Source organism: Tamandua tetradactyla, chromosome 3 (assembly GCF_023851605.1).
Source record: "Tamandua tetradactyla isolate mTamTet1 chromosome 3, mTamTet1.pri, whole genome shotgun sequence".
In the NCBI taxonomy this organism is placed as follows: Eukaryota; Metazoa; Chordata; class Mammalia; order Pilosa; family Myrmecophagidae; genus Tamandua; species Tamandua tetradactyla.
Window position 1 is genome coordinate 15,917,923 of NC_135329.1, and position 22,328 is coordinate 15,940,250.

Here is a 22,328-nt window from a genome sequence, read left to right on the forward strand (position 1 = left end):
TCCAACCTGAAAAACACTCATGGTAAACTCATTCAATCCCTTCCATCCCAAGTGCCTGCCCTTGGTGAGGCACTGTTCTAAGTGAAGGGCATGCTGTAATGCTTAAGAGACCTAGCCCTACATTCTTCTCACGGAACACTGAGAGCTCTTGACATTCCTTTGCACAAAATTATTCTGACTTTTGTTTCTTCCTTCACGGAGCCTTCTCTTTTTAGAGTAGCCCAGGTCAATCTCTCCTCCTTTTGTACTTTTATCACTGAAAGAGCTGATTTAAAACAAAGCAAGCACTAAATAAAACAACCACAATAACAGATTCCTCGACTTCACCTTAAACCACTGAAATCAGAGCTCTGGGTTAAAAATCTGCATTTTTTAAGAAGCACCCCATCTTAAGGTTTTAAAAATCCCTTAAGGTGATTCTTAAGCAACTCAAAGATTGAAACTCACACTCCTATAAAAAATATATGTATTGGTACCAATCACTGGGAACTTACCATTTGGCCTCATTTCACTACTTGCTATTTTATAATTGAATAAATCTTTTATCTAGTGTACTGTTGACTCCTCACAATTTTCTATATGCCCCACAGTACCTAGCACCATTTATTGAATAAATTAGCTTTCAATGTATTAAATAGCCCCATTAATTAAATGTTATTCTTTCCTGATAAACTTTTCCACAGGAAAGAAGCACATTTTATCATTTTTTTAAATCAAAATCTGCTTTGCAAAGTTGTCAACTAGGCTAAAAGGTCCATGAGGGCACAAAAGAAGCTAGTTTGGTTATTACCTCCCTACATGCATTTGCTTTCTCTTCCTCTCCACCATAGATTCATCCTTAGAGGACTATACCCCAGCTCAAGAAGAGGACTTGTGGCCTTGGTCTGAATTACTCAGGATAATCCCACCTATGGACGGCAGCACATTCAGAGATGCTTGTGACTCATTAAGGCCAATAAGACACAAAAAGAGATGGGGTGGGAGTTTCTGGAACATGTAAGCTTCTGCACATGGAAGAGGAAGCACATAACCAAGGTGGCCACCTTATAACCGTGACAGCAATGAACCTATTCAGATAGCAGACCTGGTGGAGAGAGACAGGGAAAGAAAAAGGGCCCTTACCTGACCTCAATGAGTGGATGAATCAAGTCACAAAAAGAACATGTAGGAAAGGTGACATTCAAACTCAGTTTCATGTCCTTTTTCCTACTATCACAGCATTGCCAGCCTTCGCTGGAGGCCTGGAGGAAGAAAGAGCAATGTCAGAAAGTATGAAGCAACAGTTTATCCTCTGCAGAGGGAACTCAGTAAGTAATTCATTGTCCCAAGGTCATTGAAGGGAGAAACACAAGTTTTTGCCTCAGAGAAATAATAATGTTTTCTGCTCACAATGCTTTTCTGTTTCTTTTAAATTTTAATTGGAGCTAGTTTTTAGCTTCTATGACTGCCAAATGACCACGAGGTCAGTTGCCCTGCTGTGGGGTTTTCAGTCAATTCATGAGGGTTATTTTACTTGACAAGGGTCCTGTCTTAATGGAAAATGTTGTCACATCCTATTCATATCCTCTTTTTGAGCTCACTGCTGCAAATTTGGTAAAAATACTGCCCTGCCCTCCATACTGCTCCTTCCCAGATTTTTCTTTTGGCAGTCCTACTTTGATATGCAGTGAGAACTTGTCCTGGTCAAGCTGTTCCCTGCCTCATTGGATTTCACCCAACACCTTAAAATGCTCCTTGGTATCAAGCAGTATGGACAGTGCCAGACTCCGCAGCAGCTGTACAGCCAGCTGCTTTGGGATTTGCAGCCAATATGGGTGAAGACCTTATCAGACCTAGCTTCACAACCCTCACCATCAAACACTCTTCTCTGCTCAACAAGATTATTATGTGCTGTGCTGCTCTACTTAGCAGTAGTTTTAATTTCTTCTCTGCAGCAGATGCCATTGTTCAGTGGCAGATAAACATCTTCAAACAAGTCCTGGGCAGCCCTGCTCTTGGGTAAAAAGGCACATCAGTTTTGCATTTCTTCTCAGAGGGTGGTAGCCAGAGCTTGATAACTTTATTAACAGTAAGAGAGAACCACAGAGACTGGCGTATCAGAAACTGGATGAAGACAATGGACAAGGGAAAAGGATGAGCGGGAGAGGAAGGGGCGTGAAAGAAAAGGGAGACCTAAAGAGAAAGGAAGAAGGAAACAAAGGCATGTGACTCTTAGAAGTGTAGGGATGTGACCTTTGGGAACATGAGGTCCTTTGACTCTCCCTCTCAACTGTAGTCGCTCAGGTTCTTTCCAACCAAGTTTACTATATGAATCCTGAGGTGTAGCGCTTAATAGATTTCTCATTATCATTGCAGCTGAGGTCTGCAATCGGTCTCAATTCTGTAGGACCATACTCCAGTTGTGAATCCAGAGCTCTCTAATACCTTTTAATCTTCAACTTCCTCAATAACCTTGCCAAGAAATCTCAGTATGTCTAGGTTTCTGGCATAGGCCCTTCTTTCTTCAGCTGCTTAATGGGACTAGAGCCCTATTCCAATTCCAGCTCAGTGGTGCCTACCACACTACATGATTCCAAGAGATGACCTTCATGCTATAGCCTCTGTGAATCAAGCTTCTTGGAGTTGTACATGCACAGACTACCATCAAAATTCAACCGCTAATGTGATGGGGGTTACATCTATAAATTTCAGACCTTGGCTAGGTTTCTATCTCATTAAATCATTATGTTCTGTTCCACCTTATTCAGAAAAGTGCTGATTGTACTCTGCCTCCTAAATTGAAATCTTCCTCCCAGGATATTGAACTTGGCCTGAATCAGACTAAGTTTTCTAATATCCTTGGAATGCTGTCCCTTCATCCTGATCTCCTGGATAAGAACATTATTTTATAGCTGAGTCCATTTTCTTCCCAGCTTTGCCCTCATCTTCCCATCTCTTGCCCAACAGCTGAATCCTGGAGTTTGCAGTGGACTGAATACCCAGCCTGCCCTTGGTGGTCTCCTCTCTACCGTATGTCCACAGAGCAGGCAAAATGATCTTTCAGAGAAAAACCTCTGCAGGCCATTCACCTGCTTACAATTCTTTTTTTTTTTTTTTTATTAATGAAAAAAAATTAACTAACACAACATTTAGAAATCATTCCATTCTACATATGCAATCAGTAATTCTTAATATCATCACATAGATGTATGATCATCATTTCTTAGTACATATGCATCGATTTAGAAAAAGAAATAGCAAGACAACAGAAAAAGAAATAAAATGATAATATAGAGAAAAAATAAAAATAAAAAATACAAAAATATATAAGAAAAAAAACAAAAAACAACTATAGCTCAGATGCAGCTTCATTCAGTGTTTTAACATAATTACATTACAATTAGGTAGTATTGTGCTGTCCATTTTTTTTTTTTTTTTTTAGAAATCATACCATTCTACATATGCAATCAGTAATTCTTAACATCATCACATAGATGCATGATCATTGTTTCTTAGTACATTTGCATCAGTTTAGAAGAACTAGCAATATAACCAAAAAAGATATAAAATGTTAATATACAGAAAAAAAATAAAAGTAATAATAGTAAGAACAAAACAAAACAAAACAAAACAAAACAAAACAAAAACCTATAGCTCGGATGCAGCTTCATTCAGTGTTTTAACATGATTACTTTACAATTAGGTATTATTGTGCTGTCCATTTTTGAGTTTTTGTATCTAGTCCTATTGCACAGTCTGTATCCCATCAGCTCCAATTACCCATTATCTTACCCTGTTTCTAACTCCTGCTGAACTCTGTTACCAATGACATATTCCAAGTTTATTCTCAAATGTCGGTTCACATCAGTGGGACCATACAGTATTTGTCTTTTAGTTTTTGGCTAGACTCACTCAGCATAATGTTCTCTAGGTCCATCCATGTTATTACATGCTTCATAAGTTTATCCTGTCTTAAAGCTGCATAATATTCCATTGTATGTATATACCACAGTTTGTTTAGCCACTCGTCTGTTGATGGATATTTTGGCTGTTTCCATCTCTTTGCAATTGTAAATAACGCTGCTATAAACATTGGTGTGCAAATGTCCGTTTGAGTTTTTGCCCTTAATTCCTTTGAGTAGATTCCCAGCAATGGTATTGCTGGGCCGTATGGCAATTCTATATTCAGCTTTTTGAGGAACCGCCAAACTGCCTTCCACAGTGGTTGCACCATTTGACATTCCCACCAACAGTGGATAAGTGTGCCTTTTTCACCGCATCCTCTCCAGCACTTGTCATTTTCTGTTTTGTTGATAATGGCCATTCTGGTGGGTGTGAGATGATATCTCATTGTGGTTTTGATTTGCATTTCTCTAATGGCCAGGGACATTGAGCATCTCTTCATGTGCCTTTTGGCCATTTGTATTTCCTCCTCTGAGAGGTGTCTGTTCAAGTCTTTTGCCCATTTTGTAATTGGGTTGCCTGTCTTTTTGTTGTTGAGTTGAACAATCTCTTTATAAATTCTGGATACTAGACGTTTATCTGATATGTCGTTTCCAAATATTGATTTCCATTGTGTAGGCTGTCTTTCTACTTTCTTGATGAAGTTCTTTGATGCACAAAAGTGTTTAATTTTGAGGAGTTCCCATTTATTTATTTCCTTCTTCAGTGCTCTTGCTTTAGGTTTAAGGTCCATAAAACTGCCTCCAATTGTAAGATTCATAAGATATCTCCCTACATTTTCCTCTAACTGTTTTATGGTCTTAGACCTAATGTTTAGATCTTTGATCCATTTTGAGTTAACTTTTGTGTAGGGTGTGAGAGATGGGTCTTCTTTCATTCTTTTGCATATGGATATCCAGTTCTCTAGGCACTATTTGTTGAAGAGGCTGTTCTGTCCCAGGTGAGTTGGCTTGACTGCCTTATCAAAGATCAAATGTCCATAGATGAGAGGGTCTATATCTGAGCACTGTATTCGATTCCATTGGTCGATATATCTATCTTTATGCCAATACCATGCTGTTTGGACCACTGTGGCTTCATAATATGCCTTAAAGTCTGGCAGTGCAAGACCTCCAGCTTCGTTTTTTTTCCTCAAGATGTTTTTAGCAATTCGGGGCACCCTGCCCTTCCAGATAAATTTGCTTATTGGTTTTTCTATTTCTGAAAAATAAGTTGTTGGGATTTTGATTGGTATTGCATTGAATCTGTAAATCAATTTAGGTAGGATTGACATCTTAACTATATTTAGTCTTCCAATCCATGAACACGGTATGCCCTTCCATCTATTTAGGTCTTCTGTGATTTCTTTTAGCAGTTTTTTGTAGTTTTCTTTATATAGGTTTTTTGTCTCTTTAGTTAAATTTATACCTAGGTATTTTATTCTTTTAGTTGCAATTGTAAATGGGATTCGTTTCTTGATTTCCCCCTCTGCTTGTTCATTGCTAGTGTATAGAAATGCTGCAGATTTTTGAATGTTGATCTTGTAACCTGCTACTTTGCTGTACTCATTTATTAGCTCTAGTAGTTTTGTTGTGGATTTTTCTGGGTTTTCGACGTATAGTATCATATTGTCTGCAAACAGTGATAGTTTTACTTCTTCCTTTCCAATTTTGATGACTTGTATTTCTTTTTCTTGTCTACTTGCTCTAGCTAGAACCTCCAACACAATGTTGAATAATAGTGGTGATAGTGGACATCCTTGTCTTGTTCCTGATCTTAGGGGGAAAGTTTTCAATTTTTCCCCATTGAGGATGATATTAGCTGTGGGTTTTTCACATATTCCCTCTATCATTTTAAGGAAGTTCCCTTGTATTCCTATCCTTTGAGGTGTTTTCAACAGGAAAGGATGTTGAATCTTGTCAAATGCCTTCTCTGCATCAATTGAGATGATCATGTGATTTTTCTGCTTTGATTTGTTGATGTGGTGTATTACATTAATTGATTTTCTTATGTTGAACCATCCTTGCATACCTGGGATGAATCCTACTTGGTCATGATGTATAATTCTTTTAATGTGTTGTTGGATACGATTTGCTAGAATTTTATTGAGGATTTTTGCATCTATATTCATTAGAGAGATTGGCCTGTAGTTTTCTTTTTTTGTAATATCTTTGCCTGGTTTTGGTATGAGGGTGATGTTGGCTTCATAGAATGAATTAGGTAGTTTTCCCTCTGCTTCGATTTTTTTGAAGAGTTTGAGGAGAGTTGGTACTAATTCTTTCTGGAATGTTTGATAGAATTCAGATGTGAAGCCGTCTGGTCCTGGACTTTTCGTTTTAGGAAACTTTTGAATGACTAATTCAATTTCTTTACTTGTGATTGGTTTGTTGAGGTCATCTATGTCTTCTTGAGTCAAAGTTGGTTGTTCATGTCTTTCCAGGAACCCGTCCATTTCCTCTAAATTGTTGTATTTATTAGCGTAGAGTTGTTCATAGTATCCTGTTATTACCTCCTTTATTTCTGTGAGGTCAGTAGTTATGTCTCCTCTTCCATTTCTGATCTTATTTATTTGCATCCTCTCTCTTCTTCTTTTTGTCAATCTTGCTAAGGGCCCATCAATCTTATTGATTTTCTCATAGAACCAACTTCTGGCCTTATTGATTTTCTCTGTTGTTTTCATGTTTTCAATGTCATTTATTTCTGCTCTAATCTTTGTTATTTCTTTCCTTTTGCTTGCTTTGGGATTAGTTTGCTGTTCTTTCTCCAGTTCTTCCAAATGGATAGTTAATTCCTGAATTTTTGCCTTTTCTTCTTTTCTGATATAGGCATTTAGGGCGATAAATTTCCCTCTTAGCACTGCCTTTGCTGCGTCCCATAAGTTTTGATATGTTGTATTTTCATTTTCATTCGCCTCGAGGTATTTAGGTATTTGCAAATTTCTCTAGCAATTTCTTCTTTGACCCAGTCGTTGTTTAAGAGTGTGTTGTTGAGCCTCCACGTATTTGTGAATTTTCTGGCACTCCGTCTATTATTGATTTCCAACTTCATTCCTTTATGATCCGAGAAAGTGTTGTGTATGATTTCAATCTTTTTAAATTTGTTAAGACTTGCTTTGTGACCCAGCATATGGTCTATCTTTGAGAATGATCCATGAGCACTTGAGAAAAAGGTGTACCCTGCTGTTGTGGGATGTAATGTCCTATAAATGTCTGTTAAGTCTAGCTCATTTATAGTAATATTCAGATTCTCTATTTCTTTATTGATCCTCTGTCTAGATGTTCTGTCCATTGATGAGAGTGGTGAATTGAAGTCTCCAACTATTATGGTATATGAGTCTATTTCCCTTTTCAGTGTTTGCAGTGTATTCCTCACGTATTTTGGGGCATTCTGGTTCGGTGCGTAAATATTTATGATTGTTATGTCTTCTTGTTTAATTGTTCCTTTTATTAGTATATAGTGTCCTTCTTTGTCTCTTTTAACTGCTTTACATTTGAAGTCTAATTTGTTGGATATTAGTATAGCCACTCCTGCTATTTTCTGGTTGTTATTTGCATGAAATATCTTTTCCCAACCTTTCACTTTCAACCTATGTTTATCTTTGGGTCTAAGATGTGTTTCTTGTAGACAGCATATAGAAGGATCCTGTTTTTTAATCCATTCTGCCAATCTATGTCTTTTGATTGGGGAATTCAGTCCATTGACATTTAGTGTTATTACTGTTTGGATAATATTTTCCTCTAACATTTTGCCTTTTGTATTATATATATCATATCTGATTTTCCTTCTTTCTACACTCTTCTCCATACCTCTCTCTTCTGTCTTTTTGTATCTGACTCTAGTGCTCCCTTTAGTATTTCTTGCAGAGCTGGTCTCTTGGTCACAAATTCTTTCAGTGACTTTTTGTCTGAGAATGTTTTAATTTCTCCCTAATTTTTGAAGGATAATTTTGCTGGATATAGGAGTCTTGGTTGGCAGTTTTTCTCTTTTAGTAATTTAAATATATCATCCCACTGTCTTCTAGCTTCCATGGTTTCTGCTGAGAAATCTACACATAGTCTTATTGGGTTTCCCTTGTATGTGATGGATTGTTTTGCTGCTTTCAAGATCCTCTCTTTCTCTTTGACCTCTGACATTCTAACTTGTAAGTGTCTTGGAGAATGCCTATTTAGGTCTAATCTCTTTGGGGTGCGCTGCACTTCTTGGATCTATAATTTTAGGTCTTTCATAAGAGTTGGGAAATTTTCAGTGATAATTTCTTCCATTAGTTTTTCTCCTCCTTTTCCCTTCTCTTCTCCTTCTGGGACACCCACAACATGTATATTTGTGCGGTTCATATTGTCCTTGAGTTCCCTGATACCCTGTTCAAATTTTTCCATTCTTTTCCCGATATTTTCTGTTTCTTTTTGGAATTCAGATGTTCCATCCTCCAAATCACTAATTCTATCTTCTGTCTCTTTAAATCTATCATTGTAGGTATCCATTTTTTTTTCCATCTTTTCTACTTTATCCTTCACTTCCATAAGTTCTGTGATTTGTTTTTTCAGTTTTTCTATTTCTTCTTTATGTTCAGCCCATGTCCTCTTCATGTCCTCCCTCAATTTATCGATTTCATTTTTGAAGAGGTTTTCCATTTCTGTTCATATATTCAGCATTAGTTGTCTCAGCTCTTGTATCTCATTTGAACTATTGGTTTGTTCCTTTGACTGGGCCATATTCTCAATCTTCTGAGCATGGACAGTTATCTTCTGCTGCTAGCATCTGGGCATTTAGTCAGATTTCCCTGGGTGTCGGACCCAACAAGGTTGTAAGATTTTTCTGTGAAATCTCTGGGTTCTGGTTTTCTTATCCTGCCCAGTAGGTGGCGCTCGTGGCACACGTTTGTCTGCGGGTCCCACCAGTAAAAGGTGCTGTGGGTCCTTTAACTTTGGAAAACTCTCGCCGTCCGGGAGGTCACTAGCCGAAGCGGCTTGGAAGAGTGCCAGCCGGCCCGGGGTCCGAACGCGGGGAGGGTTGCTGGCCGCTGCAGCCCGGGAAAGCGCCCATCCGAATTTCCTAGTTGGCCCGGGGTGCCAAGCGTGGCGGGAGGGCGCCAGCCGCAGCGGCCCGCCCGGGAGAGTGCACGTTCCCGGGGAGTCACGGGTTTGGAAGGCCCCCCCCCCCCCGTCGCCGTTCTCCACGGCCTGGGGATTTCCGATCCAATTCTCTCAGTTGGTCCGGGGGGCCACGCGTGGTGTGTGCGCCAGCCACTGCAGTTTGAGGGGACCGCCTGTCCAATTCTCCCAGCCGGCCTGGGAAGGGGGAAGGGAGTGACTCCGGCCGCTTGCCGCCCCGCCCGGTGAAGCCCGCGCCCCTCGGCGATCTCACCAGAGAAGGTTCTCTCAGCCAGCCAGCCGTTCCAGGATGGGGTATGCTGTCTTTTTTATCTCTGTCGTGGCTTTGGGAGCTGTTCTGTATCGTTTCTACTCCGCTAGTAGCTGTCCTGAAGGAGAAACTAAGATCCGCGCGTCTTACTCTGCTTACAATTCTTGAGTAATGTCTTGACCTCATAAGGAAGAGAAAAGGTGATATCAAAGAAAATAATAAAGTTTCTTCATTTCAATTAAAATAGATAGTCTAACAAATAAAATCATAAACCTCTGGCTAGTTTACTTGAAATAAAAAAGGAAAGAAGATAAAATACAGAGCAATTATAAGACAGATTTCCATAGATCAAGTTTTCTCACTTCATTTATATATATATATAAATATAATTTATATATATAAATAGTTTATATATATATAAACTGTTCTTGCATATGTATGATAACAATATAACAATACTAAAATTAGAAATCTTAATGATATTTTGCCACATTACATGTAAGGTCATTTTAAATGACTCAACTTGATTAAAGTAGAGAAAGAAAACTGTACTAGAGCAAGATGTGAATAAAAGTTTAAAAGCTTATGAAAGAAAAATTTTCAGCAAAGATGCCAGTGGGCTTTACAGGAGAGTTATTTCACATGTTCAAGGAACAGTTAGCCCTAATACCATTTAAATGGTTCCAAAGGATTCAAGAGAAGTTTCAAAAGAAGTAAAAAGCTTAAAATTCCATTTTGGTAAGTTAGCATAACCCTGATATTAAAACCTGAATAAATCTTTTAAAAATGGAAAATTTAGACCAGTATAACTTATGAAGACAGATGCCAAATATAATAAAGGAAATAATAGTTAATCAAATAATACTCTCCACCCAAGTAGGTTTCAATCTAAGAACACTTGATAATTAAGTATTAGAAGACATATAAATCTAATTTATAGTATTAGTAGATAAAAGGGAAAGAAATGATAGAGGTCAAATTTCATTCCATATTTTTGAAAAATAGTCAAATAGGAATAGAAGATGTTCTTAACATGATAAAAAATAATCTCAAAACAATAGCAAATGTCACACATAATGGTGAGAATGCTAATGGCATTGCTGTTGAGGCCAGGCAAAGACAAAAAGCTCATTTTACTATATTTATATGGTTCTGAACATTTTAGTCACTGTAATAAGTTTAAAACATTTAGAAATGTTTTAGGGAAAAGAAAAGCAATATTGTCAATTCTTGTGCAGCATTTCCTAAGGAGCACAGAAACAGGAACTTTATTATAATCTGCTCTTAAGAGCACTTGTAGTAACACATTTTAGAAGAACCATTTGGTAATGGGCATCAAAAACCTTAAGGAAATATAAGAAATTATTTAATTTAAGATGAGTAAGAGTTTACTTAATGCATTCTTTGAGCAATTATACAGGTAAAAAATTGAGATGCTGGAACTATGCATGTGAAATGTATGTACAAAAGATAGAACTATGCATGTAGAATAAAATACAATTGTATGTTAGTAGTGGCTCTGGGTAGTGGAGTTAATAAAGTAGAATCTTCAACAAGGCAAAACCCATGACTCTCATAAATATATAAAATTAACACACGTCCAAGATCTTATTCATCCTATTAATTAGTGAGGGAATCAGTAAGCTGTTGACATATTCAAAGAGCATTCGAGGAGCTAGATATTTATAGAATTTAATAAAGCAATGCTAGAGTACATTTGCTGGGGCTAGATACAAAGCTGGTTACTTTTCTACAGTCCAAAAGCTTTTAGGGTTATCGTTCCTGCTTGGCAGAAATTATTTGGATAGCTTCTGGGAAAAAAAAAATCTACAAGTTAACTTGTGACTTCATAAGTCTGAGACTTTTAATCAAGAGTAAACAGTGCATTGAACAAAGGAACTTCCAGATCTGTGCCATCCAATAGCACCATCACTAGCCACATATGTCTTTTGAACGCTTGAAATATGGATATTGAGATGTACTCTAAGTATAGAAGGTACATTAGATTTCAGAGGCTCAGTACAACAAAATAATATAAAATATCTCGTCAAAGATTTCTTCTATATGTCGATTGTATATTGAACTGATATTTTAGATATATTAGGTTAAGAAATTATATTAGGAAAATAGTTTCACCTATTTCTTTTCACTTTTTTAAATTTAAAATCACATGGCTTGCACTTGTGTTTCACAATATAATTTTATTGGTCCTGCATAATCCTTGGGTTAACCTTTGGCTTCCTGTGACATTGGAAGGATATGCTTCCCATCTTTTTATTTCATTTTGAAGTTCGAAATAAACTTTGTAACAGAAATACGGTTATTTTAATTTAATTTTTTTATTTTATAAAATTCCTAAAATAAATAAGCAACAATCTTGTAGTCTGAAAAATTATTTTTTACATCCCTCTAAATATAGTGATCAAACAACTAAATAGGTTAGAAAATAAAAAGCACACAGAGCAGGATTTTGAATAGAGTTCCAATGGCATATTCAGCTATGTTAGCTCAAAAGTTCTCCTGTGAGTTATTTTCACTAATGATATTTAAGCAGCCAAGCATCTCTTATGGTCTATTTAGAGAAAATGAGAGAGGCCTCAGGCATAGGCTTTGAAAACCTTGTCTGGATGAGGAGCCTTACTATACATTTCTCTGAGCACCACACTATCTCTTAGGTGACTGTATAGTTGGTAGGTCCAGAAGTAATCACCCAGGTAAATGAGGTGACAGTGTAAGTTTCAGTTGCAGAGTCTTGGAGATCGAGGGACATGGCATGGGTCCCTTAGGGTTTAAATGGTAGGCTATCAGACAGCCAGTCAGAGATGGCCTCAAAGCGAAGGGATGAGAGATTCCCAGAGATCTTCAGGTCCTAGGGCCAAACTAGTAGATCTTTACCCCATTTGACAATTCCTGCATAACAGAATCCCAAGTGCGTTAATCAACTTCTATGGGTAACACAGATCCTTGAAGTAGGTGAGCATTTTACCACTGAACCAAGGGCACTGGATTTTGTACTCCAGCCTTATACTATTGTGTTCTGCATGATTAACAATGTAAAACCTCTCAGTATATGAAGATAATTGTCACACAATTAGAAAAAAAGGTGACCCATAATCTCAAATATATACTTTAGCTTTTCCAAGCTATACATATTTTCTTTAAAACATGTGAAGTAAAAAATAAAGTAATGGTATCCCTAACCTTTGGGTGTGTATGGGTGTGTGTGTGTGAAGGGGTGATTAACAGAGAAAAATAGTATTATATGAACTATAAAACTAATTTGACAGTTGGTTTTAAAAATAATAAATTATCTCTCCCTTTTTTTATAAAGGAGATGACAAATTTTTCAGTAAGACACATGGCTAATGAGATGCATCCATAGTTCTGCTTGAATTTTGGACTTGAATCAATTGCCCAGATTTTCAAATTTGCTCAACAGAATGTAGACCAATTGAAGTAGAGACTGCTTTACTGAGGCTGATTCAATTAACGAGCTAAGAAGGAAGTTTCATCTTTATATATACCTTTCTGTTTAGGAGCAGAATAAAGCAGGTTAAGCAGCTGTTTCTGATTGCACAAGTTCTGCTCCATATAAATTGATAGAACACACTTTTCCCACTCATATTTCAATGCCTCCACATAACCCCATTTTTTCTGTGTATCAACCAGGTCTTTTAGAGAAATAGAACCAATAGGACATTGGTTGTATATACAAATAGATTTATTTTACAGAATTGACTCATGCAATTAGGGGGCTGGCAAGTCCAAAATTTGTAGTGCAGAATGCCAGGCTGGAAACTCAAGCAAGAGTGGTATGCTGGAGTCCTCAGTCAAAATGAGGTTTCCTATCCTGGGAAACCTCAGGTTGTGCTTTTAAGATCTGCAATTGATTGGATGAGGCCCACCCACATTATTAAGGGTAATACCTTTTACTTAGAGTCAACTGATTATAGATGTTAACTTCTTCAGAGAAATATCTAGACTAGTGTTTGAGCATATGACTGGCACCGTAACCTAACCAAGTTGACATAAAAATTAGCCATCACAGTCCACCCCTTGTCGACTTAGCATCCATACACTTCTCCTTAAACAATACTGAATCGCCAAATGAAAAAGACAACAATAAAGTCATATTTCTGCCTAACATGAACAACTATCCTTTGTACAACCAAAAAAATCACTAACCCATTCTGCAGAAGATGCAAAATCCTTAGATAATGTTCATCTTTCTCTTTAATATCCTGCATTTTAAGTACTATAATGTAAAATTAATACATCTTATATTATATAATAACTACATAAGTGAGGGATGAATATATATACCCATATAAATGCACCTCCAAAACATACTCATGGGTGCTGCAATGGTGGCTCAGTGGCAGAACTTTCACCTGCCATGCCAGAGACCGGGCTTGATTCCGATTCCTGGTGCCTGCCCATGCAACAACAACAACAAAATAATACTCATAACTAAATGAGAAACAAATACTCATCAAAATTACAGTCCTCATTTCTACAACTGGTCATAGGCTGTAGCTGGTATTTATAAATACTTTCTTCCACTACCCATTCCATATTCCCTTTACTTTCAGCAAACTTCTCAGCTAATAATGGCTCTTTGTCTGGTAGGGTGACTCGAAAGTTCATTCCTGAAGGGCATGGGCTATTAATAGTACTTCCTGAATTAGTTAGTTGTTGTTTCCCATTGACTTTAATTGCAGAGAGGTAAAGAGATGCTTAAGGGAGCTCCTGTATTCCAGATATGCTCTTTCTTACCTCCACTGTGTAGTAACAGTGCAATTTCCTGATGGTAATCAGTATCAATCACCCCAGACTATTCAGTAACTCCTTTTTTTCCCCGATTGATTCAGCATCCAAAGCGGGTAGGTAGCAGGGATTCTGTTCTAGTTCAATTCTGTTCTAGTTCAAACAGAATTATTGTTGTGTTTCTTGGTGGAAGCATTCCTACCTTGGAACTAAAACCTCTAGAATAGCAGGTGTCAGGGACAAGAAAGAAAAATTTTGCCAGGATATTATTAGGAGTAATAGTGAATGGTGCCACTCCCATTTCCACTCCATGAATCATGCATTTGGGAAAAGAGTATCATTATTGGGCACTAATTTAAGCTTATACAGACTCCTGAAGGACACTGCTCCAACCCTGTAAAGTATTGCCACCTAACTTGTGCTGTAATTGAGTCTTCAAAAGGCCATTCCACCATTCTAGCAAATCAACTGTTGCAACATGAAGAGAACATGGTAAGACCAGTGATTTCCACAAGCATGGGCTCATTGCCACATTTCATTTGCTATGAAGTGAGTTCCTAGATTAGAATCAATGCTGTGTGGAATACCATGCTGGCAGATAAAGACATTGTGTAAGTCCGCAGATGGTAGTTTTGGCAGAAGCATTACATGCAGGGAAGACAAATCTGAATCTGAGTAACTATCTATTCTAATAAGAACAAAATGCTACTCTATCTGTGATGGGAGGAGCCCAATGTAATCAACCTGCCACCAGCTAGCTGGCTGATCATCTGAAGAAGTGGTACCATATTCAGAACTGAGCGCTGGTCTCTGTTGCTGGCAGACTGAGAATTCAGTGGTGACTGTAACCAGGTCACCTTGCTTGCTGAGTGGAAGGCTGAGTTGCTGAGCCCAAGTCTCACCTCCATTCCCACAGCCATGACTGCTTTTTCATAAGCTTATGAGACAATAACGGGGGGGCTGGGAAAAGAGGCTAATTGTTATCTATAGACTGGGTCCTGTCCACTTGTTGATTACAATCCTCCTCTGTTGAGGTCACTTAATGGGACACAAATATTTTCAGTTTTGTTTGCCCATTCAGAGTGGTCTATCTGCATATTTCTTCCTCAGGTCTTCCTATCATCAGTTTTCCAGTCATATATCTTCCTAGTCCCTCACCATCCAGCCAGGGCATTGGATATAGCCATTGGATTGTTATACCCTTGTACCTCTGGCCATTTCTTCTTCTAAGTAAAATGAACATTCTGGTACATTGCTTGAAGTTCTGCCCACTAGAAGGATTCCCTTTACCACTGTCCTTCAGGGATGTCCCAGAGAGGGGATGTAGTGCCGCAGCTGTCCATTGTTAGATATGGCCAGAAGATCATCTGGAATATGATGCAGAATATCTATAAACCAGATCCACATTTTATTCTCCTCAGTCAACTGATCTTAGGGAACTTGCTATGAGACCATAAGAGTGGGCTGGGAGGGAGATGGTAATGTGGCAGGAGTGTGGGCCATGAGCATTTGGGCTACTTCTTCATGTAACTTACTTGGCTTCCAGGACCTGCTTGAGTCTGATCCCATGTATATCACTTCCATTTGATGATGGAGTGCTGCTATGCTTTTATGTCTTAGTGGGTCAGAAAACACTAAGTTCATGGTGGACAGCTTGGGTCTCATGGCAACTTGGTGGCACATGGTTACATGTTCTTTCTATACTAAGGCACAGTAACAGGCCAAAAGCTGTTTCTCAAAAAGAGAGTAGTCATCTGCAGAGGACAGCAGGACTTTGTTCCAAAATCCTAAGGGTCTGCTCTGTGATTCATCTATGGGGCTTAAAGGCTCAAAACAGCATCTCTATCTGCCACTGACATTCCAAGCACCATTCAATCTGCTGGATCATATGGCCCAAGTAGCAGAACAGCTTGCATGACAGCCGGGACTTTTGCATGGTCCTGGACTTGTTTATGGATTCCATTCAAAACTAGCAGTTTTATGAGTCATTTGATAAATGGACCAGGGTAGCACACCTAAATAAGGAATACATTGCCTTCTAAAGCCAAAGAGGAATAACAAGGATTGTGTCACTTTTGTGTGTAGGAGGAGTGAAGTATAACAACTTACATTCACCTTGGAAGGGATATCTTGACATGCTCCATACACCACTGGATCCACATAAATTTCACTGAGATGAAAAGCCCCTGAGTGTTTGTCAGATTCATTTCCTACCCTCTGACATACAAATGTCTTAGAGTAGTTGCTACTTCTTGCTCACTAGGTCCAATCAGCACAATTTCATCAAAGTAATGGACCAGTGTTATATCTTGTAGAAGACAGAAGTTCCCTGAAGATTAGATTATAATATGGAGTTGAAGGGCTGTTGGATCCCTGAGGTAGGACAGTGTGCTGGTTTGAAAGGATGTATAGACCTTAGAAAAGCCATGTTTTAATCAAAATCCCATTTTGTAAAATGGCAGAATAATCCCTATTCAATACTGTATGCTTGAATCTATAATTAGATCATCTCCCTGGAGATGTCTCCCAATCAAGAGTGGTTGTTAAACTAGATTAGGAGAGATGTGTCTCAACCCATTTGGGTGGGTCTTGATTGGTTTACTAGAGCCCTATAAAAGAGGAAACATTTTGGAGAATGAGATTCAGAGAGAGCAGAGAATGCTGCAGCATCATGAAGCAGAGAGTCCATCAGCCAGAACTTTGGAGATGAAGAAGGAAAATGCCTCCTGGAGAGCTTCATGAAACAGGAAGCCAGGAGAAGAAGCTAGCAGATGGTGCCATGTTTGCTATGTGCCCTTCCAGATGAGAGAGAAACCCTGAACTCATTGGCCTTCTTGAACCAAGGTATCTTTCCCTGGATGCTTTTGATCATCCTATAGACTTTTTTTTATAGACTTGTTTTATTTGGGACATTTTCTTGGCCTTAGAACTGTAAACTAGCAACTTATTAAATTCTCCTTTCAAAAAACCATTCCGTTTCTGATATATTGCATTCTGGCAGTTAGCAAACTCTAACAGATAGTAAAGGCAAAGGCAACAAAAGGTACATTGCTGGCCATGCCAGATGAAAGAAAATTGCTTCTGGTGATTAATACTAACAGGTATCAAGAAAAAAAGCATTTTCCTGATGAATAGCTGCATATCGAGTACCAGAGGATGTGTTCATTTGTTCAAAAAATGAAACCACATGTGAAACAGCAGTTATGATTAGAGCCACCACCTGGTTAAGTTCATAATAATCCAAAATCATCATTCTCTGAGATCTATCTATTTTCTGCACAGACCAGATAGGAGACCGAATGATGATTTTGTGGGAATCACCACCACCCATCCCTCAAGTCCTAGGTGATGTCACTAATCTCTGCAATCCCTCCAGGAATGAGGTAGTGCTTTCATTTGCTATTTTCCTATGTAGAGGCAATTCTATGGCTTCCACTTGACCTTTTCTACCATAATATATCTCACTCTACAGGTTAGGAAACGAATGTGGCGATTCTGCCGGTTGCTGAGTATGGCTATTCCAATTAGGCATTCTAGAACTGGAAAAGTACAGGATAGGTTTATGGATCTACTGGATCCACTTTGAGACAGATCTGAGCCAAAACTTCATTGACTACCTGACTTCCACAAGGTTCTACTCTGACTGGTGAATCACAGTGATGTTTAGTTCTCCTGGAATTAGTGTTAGTTCAGAATTAGTTTTCAGTAATACCTGAAAATTCAGATTATTTCCTTTTCTTCAATGTACAGTCACTCTGATAAATGGCTGTAAGGCTCTTTGGGAAGGCTGGGAGAAAGATTAACAGTAGCAGTTTTGGCAGTGAAGTGGAGTCCCTCCTCAAGGAAAAAGACTCTCATTCATTCAATCGGCTCTATGTCTATAATCTGTCTGAAGTCTGAGAACTGCTGAGAAGACACAACTCTGTGTTTTGGTGATTCAAGTTAGACTACTCTTTACTTGACCTTGAACTCTTTGCTGATACAGAATAAGGAAGAATTTGGCAAAAGGCCCATGTATTTCTCTTCTAGAGAAACCATGATCAAGTAGTTAATACCACAGTCCTCTAAGAGTCAGTCTGTTCTGATTATTGCTTTGACTCTACTGTTTCAGTATGTTAACCACACCTATCTTGTGTTTTGTGATTAAGTGCCACCATTTGGACACTGACACCCCAGGATCTAAGGGTCTCCATTGCACTTGAGGCCCTCAGTACAGTGGCGATGCCTACTATAATTTCTGACCTATGGAGAAGAGAGAACATCGAGCTCCTCAATGATGCTGGAACACTCCTTGAAAATTTATTTATCATAGTCATGGTGAAAGGTATTTCTTCTGGAACCTCCTGGGTGGACAAGCAGGTCTTATATGATAAATCCACTCTAATATTCCAGTCTTTCTATGATTTTAAATTCCTCTCAAGGCAGTTCTGGCATTTCAACTTCATTTAGGGTAAGCCATCTTTTGACTCACATATAGACAATGAACCAAACATTAGAGCAATTTCTAACCCCTCAAAATATAGCATTACATCTAGAATCTCTGTTTAGTGGGTCCATAGCAATAAATTAATCTGCATCCAACTTTATATTCCTTTCACCATTATCCCAAACCCTTAAATACATTCTCAGACATATCCTCTAGACTTCTATTCATATAAATTGGAAAAATCATGTAGTTTTCTTGGAGTGCAGTGCACTTCCTCGTGGGTTACACTCTGCACCTCACCCTTTGTGACCTGTTGAGACTTGAGTCTAGTTATAATTCTAGAAGCGAAGATGGGTGTTGGGGGTATGTTTAAAGAGAATCAGTAGTATTAGAAGGCAGCTACCTCAGGGAAGTCTTTTAAACTTTCTTCATGGAAAGCAGTTAACCTCTTCAGATAGAGTTGGAAAACCTGCTTCTAGTGGCAAAGAAAACTCAGCAGCATTTAGGAATTAAATGCTTCCAGCTTCATCACAATATGCCCATATGTCCCATTCTAATTTTGAGGAGCCCATTCCTTCCTAATAAATGCATTCGCTTTAATAGCAGACACCTTGCAAGGTGGGGAATTCAATTTGTGTTGTAATTCAGCCACTCATAGGATGAGAGCCCAGGTTTGATTTACAGAAATCTCAGCTCTGTGGCTACGGGCAATAAAGTTTGTTTCAGGGAAGACACAGAAACTTTCAGATCACTTACGTGGCACTTGAGCTAAGAATTGAAGCTCTAAGCACATCCTCTTCTTTCTGCACATTCTCCAACACCATTAGTAGCAACCAGAGAATCTCATTATACTTTATATGTTTCTCTTGCCACATCACATCATGACCTACCTGTGGCTCTTTTACCACTGGAAAAGGAGTAATTAGTGCCTTTAAATATAGTCATTTTAGAGAACCAATTCCAAGAATCAATTTAGAAAACTCATTGTTAAGGTTCTGTTCCTCCAGAACCATTCTCCATACTCAAATTTGTCAGGGTTCTCTACAGAAACAGAATCAATAGGAGAGAGAGAGAGAGAGAGTTGATTGATTTTAAGAACTTTAACTGGTTCATGCAATTGTGGAGGCTGGAAGCCCAAATTCTGCAGGTTTGGGGCAGAACTTTTTCATCTCTGGGAAACCTGTTTTTTTTTTTCTTCTTTTTTTGCATGGGCAGGCACAGGGAATCAAACCTGGGTCTCTGGCATCACAGGCAAGAACTCTGCCTGCTGAGCCACTGTAGCCTGCCTAGAAACCTGTTTTTGCATTTACACCCTTCAACTGACTGTATGGGACTCACCCACATTAGTGAGGGTAATGGTCTTTACTTAAAGTCATTTGGTTATAGATGCTAACCACATCTACAAAAAACCTTCATAGGAACATCTAGATTAGCCTTTGGCCAAACTATTGGGCCCTAAAGCTTGCCAAACTGACTCAAAAAATTCACCATCACATCTTGTATTCTCCTTAATTTCCCTAAGGTTCTCATCCAAACCCTGCCTTTTAATGTGCTACTCAATGATTCTTAAAGTATAGCCTGAGGACTCATAGAGTCCCCTTTGAAGACTGTCTGAGAAACTATTTTTTATAATGACACTAAAATTGTCTAGTTTTCAGGCTGTTATGACAAATATACAATGGGTTGGCATAAAAAGTTGGAATTTATTGCTTTACAGTTTCAAAGACTGGAAGGTTTGTTTTCTTCTGGGGTCATTTGTGCTCCAGCTATCTCGCAGTCCTTGGGCTCCTTGGCTTTTCCAGCACATGGTCATGTCCTTTTCTTTCTCTTGTAAGTTGCCACTGGCTTCCTGCTTCCTGCTTCTCCCTGTAGCTTTCTCAATTTACTTTTTTGTATGCTGTATGCTGGTAGTCACATTTCATTCCTTTTTCCATATAACTATCCTGTTATTTGTTGAAAATTTCTTTTTGCTGGGGGAAAGTGCGTGGGCTGGGAATCAAACCCATGACTCTGGCATGGCAAGCAACTTTTTCTTTTAATTTTGTCTTTTTGGGTGCATGGTCCAGGAATTGAATCCAGGTCTCCCACATGGAAGACAAGCATTCTGCCACTTAACATGTGCACCCATAGCTTTCTCTATAAGGTCTTCAGTAATAAGATTAATACCCATCCTGATTCACTTGACCACATCTTAACTAAAATGTATCTTCAAAAGGCCTATTCACAATGCGTTTTTACATTTAAGCCCTTCACTAATGTGGGTGAGTCCCATCCAGCCACAATAGGGATGGGATTAAGATTAAGAACTTGTCTTTGTTTTTCAGGGTTACATAACTCAATTTGCCACAAAGATTATTTTCACTTTCATCACTCTGCTAAAATGAGCACCAGTGGTGCAAAAGCAATTGTGAATAAGACTGCTGTTGCTTTAGCATGAATTAAGGTAGTGGCCCCAAACTGTGTAAGTAGTCATTGTATTCCTCACTACCCTGTACTCGGGGTGAAACAACAAACATTAATTTTATTAATCCTGACTCCTAAGTATATTTTATTTTAATATTCTGTGTGAGGAAATGGGAAATATGCAAAATATACTTCTGCTGCGTTCCAAAGTTTGATGGTTGTCTTGAAGGAAAACACTTGCACAATGAACCGTTAATACCATTTCATTAAAATCTGTTAGTCTATAGTCACTCTGTTACATTCAAATCCATTAGTCTACTTTGAATGGATCTTTTACCATGCTTATGCATTTTGTAACATTACGGATTGGTGTTTTGGAAAATATTGTTTAACTGAATTATTCAGGTCTTCCAAGTGTTGACTCATTAAATTTGAGATTCCACATTATCACTAAATTTTAAGGAACCATCATTTATAAGGTTTATTTAGAGTAACAAAAGAGAATATCCATAATTATCTGAAAAGAATATTAAACTACTCCTCCTTTTTAATGTACATATTTGTTTGGGGCCAAGTTTTTCTTCATATACTGAAAGCAAAATAATATAACAAATTGAATGCCAAAGCAGATGTGACAATCCAATTGTCTTCTTTTTAGTCAGGCCTTAAGGGGAAAAACAAAACACATAAACAAGAGGTTTTCTGGGCCCTCAATCATTTTTGAGATTGTAAGGAGTCCTAAGACAAAAAAAATTTGAAAACTTATAATTTGGTCAAATCATGCCTTAACCTTGAGAACTTTGTCACCTTCAGTACACCTCATTAACTCTTTTTCTGATTCTAACACAATGCTTCTCAAACTGAATGTACCTAAAAGTCAAGTGGGGAAAGGGCTAAATAAAATACAGATTCTGATGTAGTCTGTCTGGGAAGAGACTGGAGTTCTGAATTTCTGCCAGGCTTCTAGCAGAAGATGCCAGTGTTGCCTGTCTAGGGACCCCACTTTAAGTAGGAACGCTCTGGTAAAAATCACCTGTATCATTCACACAACCTCATCAGTTGGTGCCTTGTGACATCTCTTGCATTGCTGACTAAATTCTGTTATGATTATTATTGGTTGCATATATGATGAATGTAGTGCTAGACACTGCACTGAGAATTTTAAGTATACTTTCTCATTTACTGTTCACAGCATTCCTATGAAGCAGTTTCCATTACTACACCAAATCCACAAATAGGAAGCTGAGAATGAGTAACTTTCCAAGCTCACAAACAAGTAGCAAAAATCAGGATTTCATGTCATGTCTGTCTGACTCCAGAGACAATGCTACCTACATTATATGGGCTAGTATTGTTTTAATTTCCATAATGTGATTTTTCACTTGTACATGCTTTGTTTTCTGTTTAGATTATATACTTCTTAAGGTAAAAATTCAGGCATTTTCTTATC

At 38.2% G+C, this 22,328-nt stretch overlaps 1 long non-coding RNA gene across 3 annotated transcripts in view; it reads left to right on the plus strand.

The window, feature by feature from the left end:
• LOC143675964 (uncharacterized) overlaps nucleotides 1-22,328 on the plus strand; it is a 68,601-nt gene that overhangs the window by 19,574 nt on the left and 26,699 nt on the right. The window contains exons 4-5 of one of the 3 annotated variants that reach the window (XR_013171719.1): nucleotides 831-1,307; nucleotides 2,947-3,037. This is a non-coding gene — a long non-coding RNA (uncharacterized LOC143675964). Of the gene's footprint in view, nucleotides 1-830; nucleotides 1,382-2,946; nucleotides 3,038-22,328 lie in introns of those variants that run through there. The other 2 variants (XR_013171718.1, XR_013171717.1) reach the window with 2 other exon arrangements.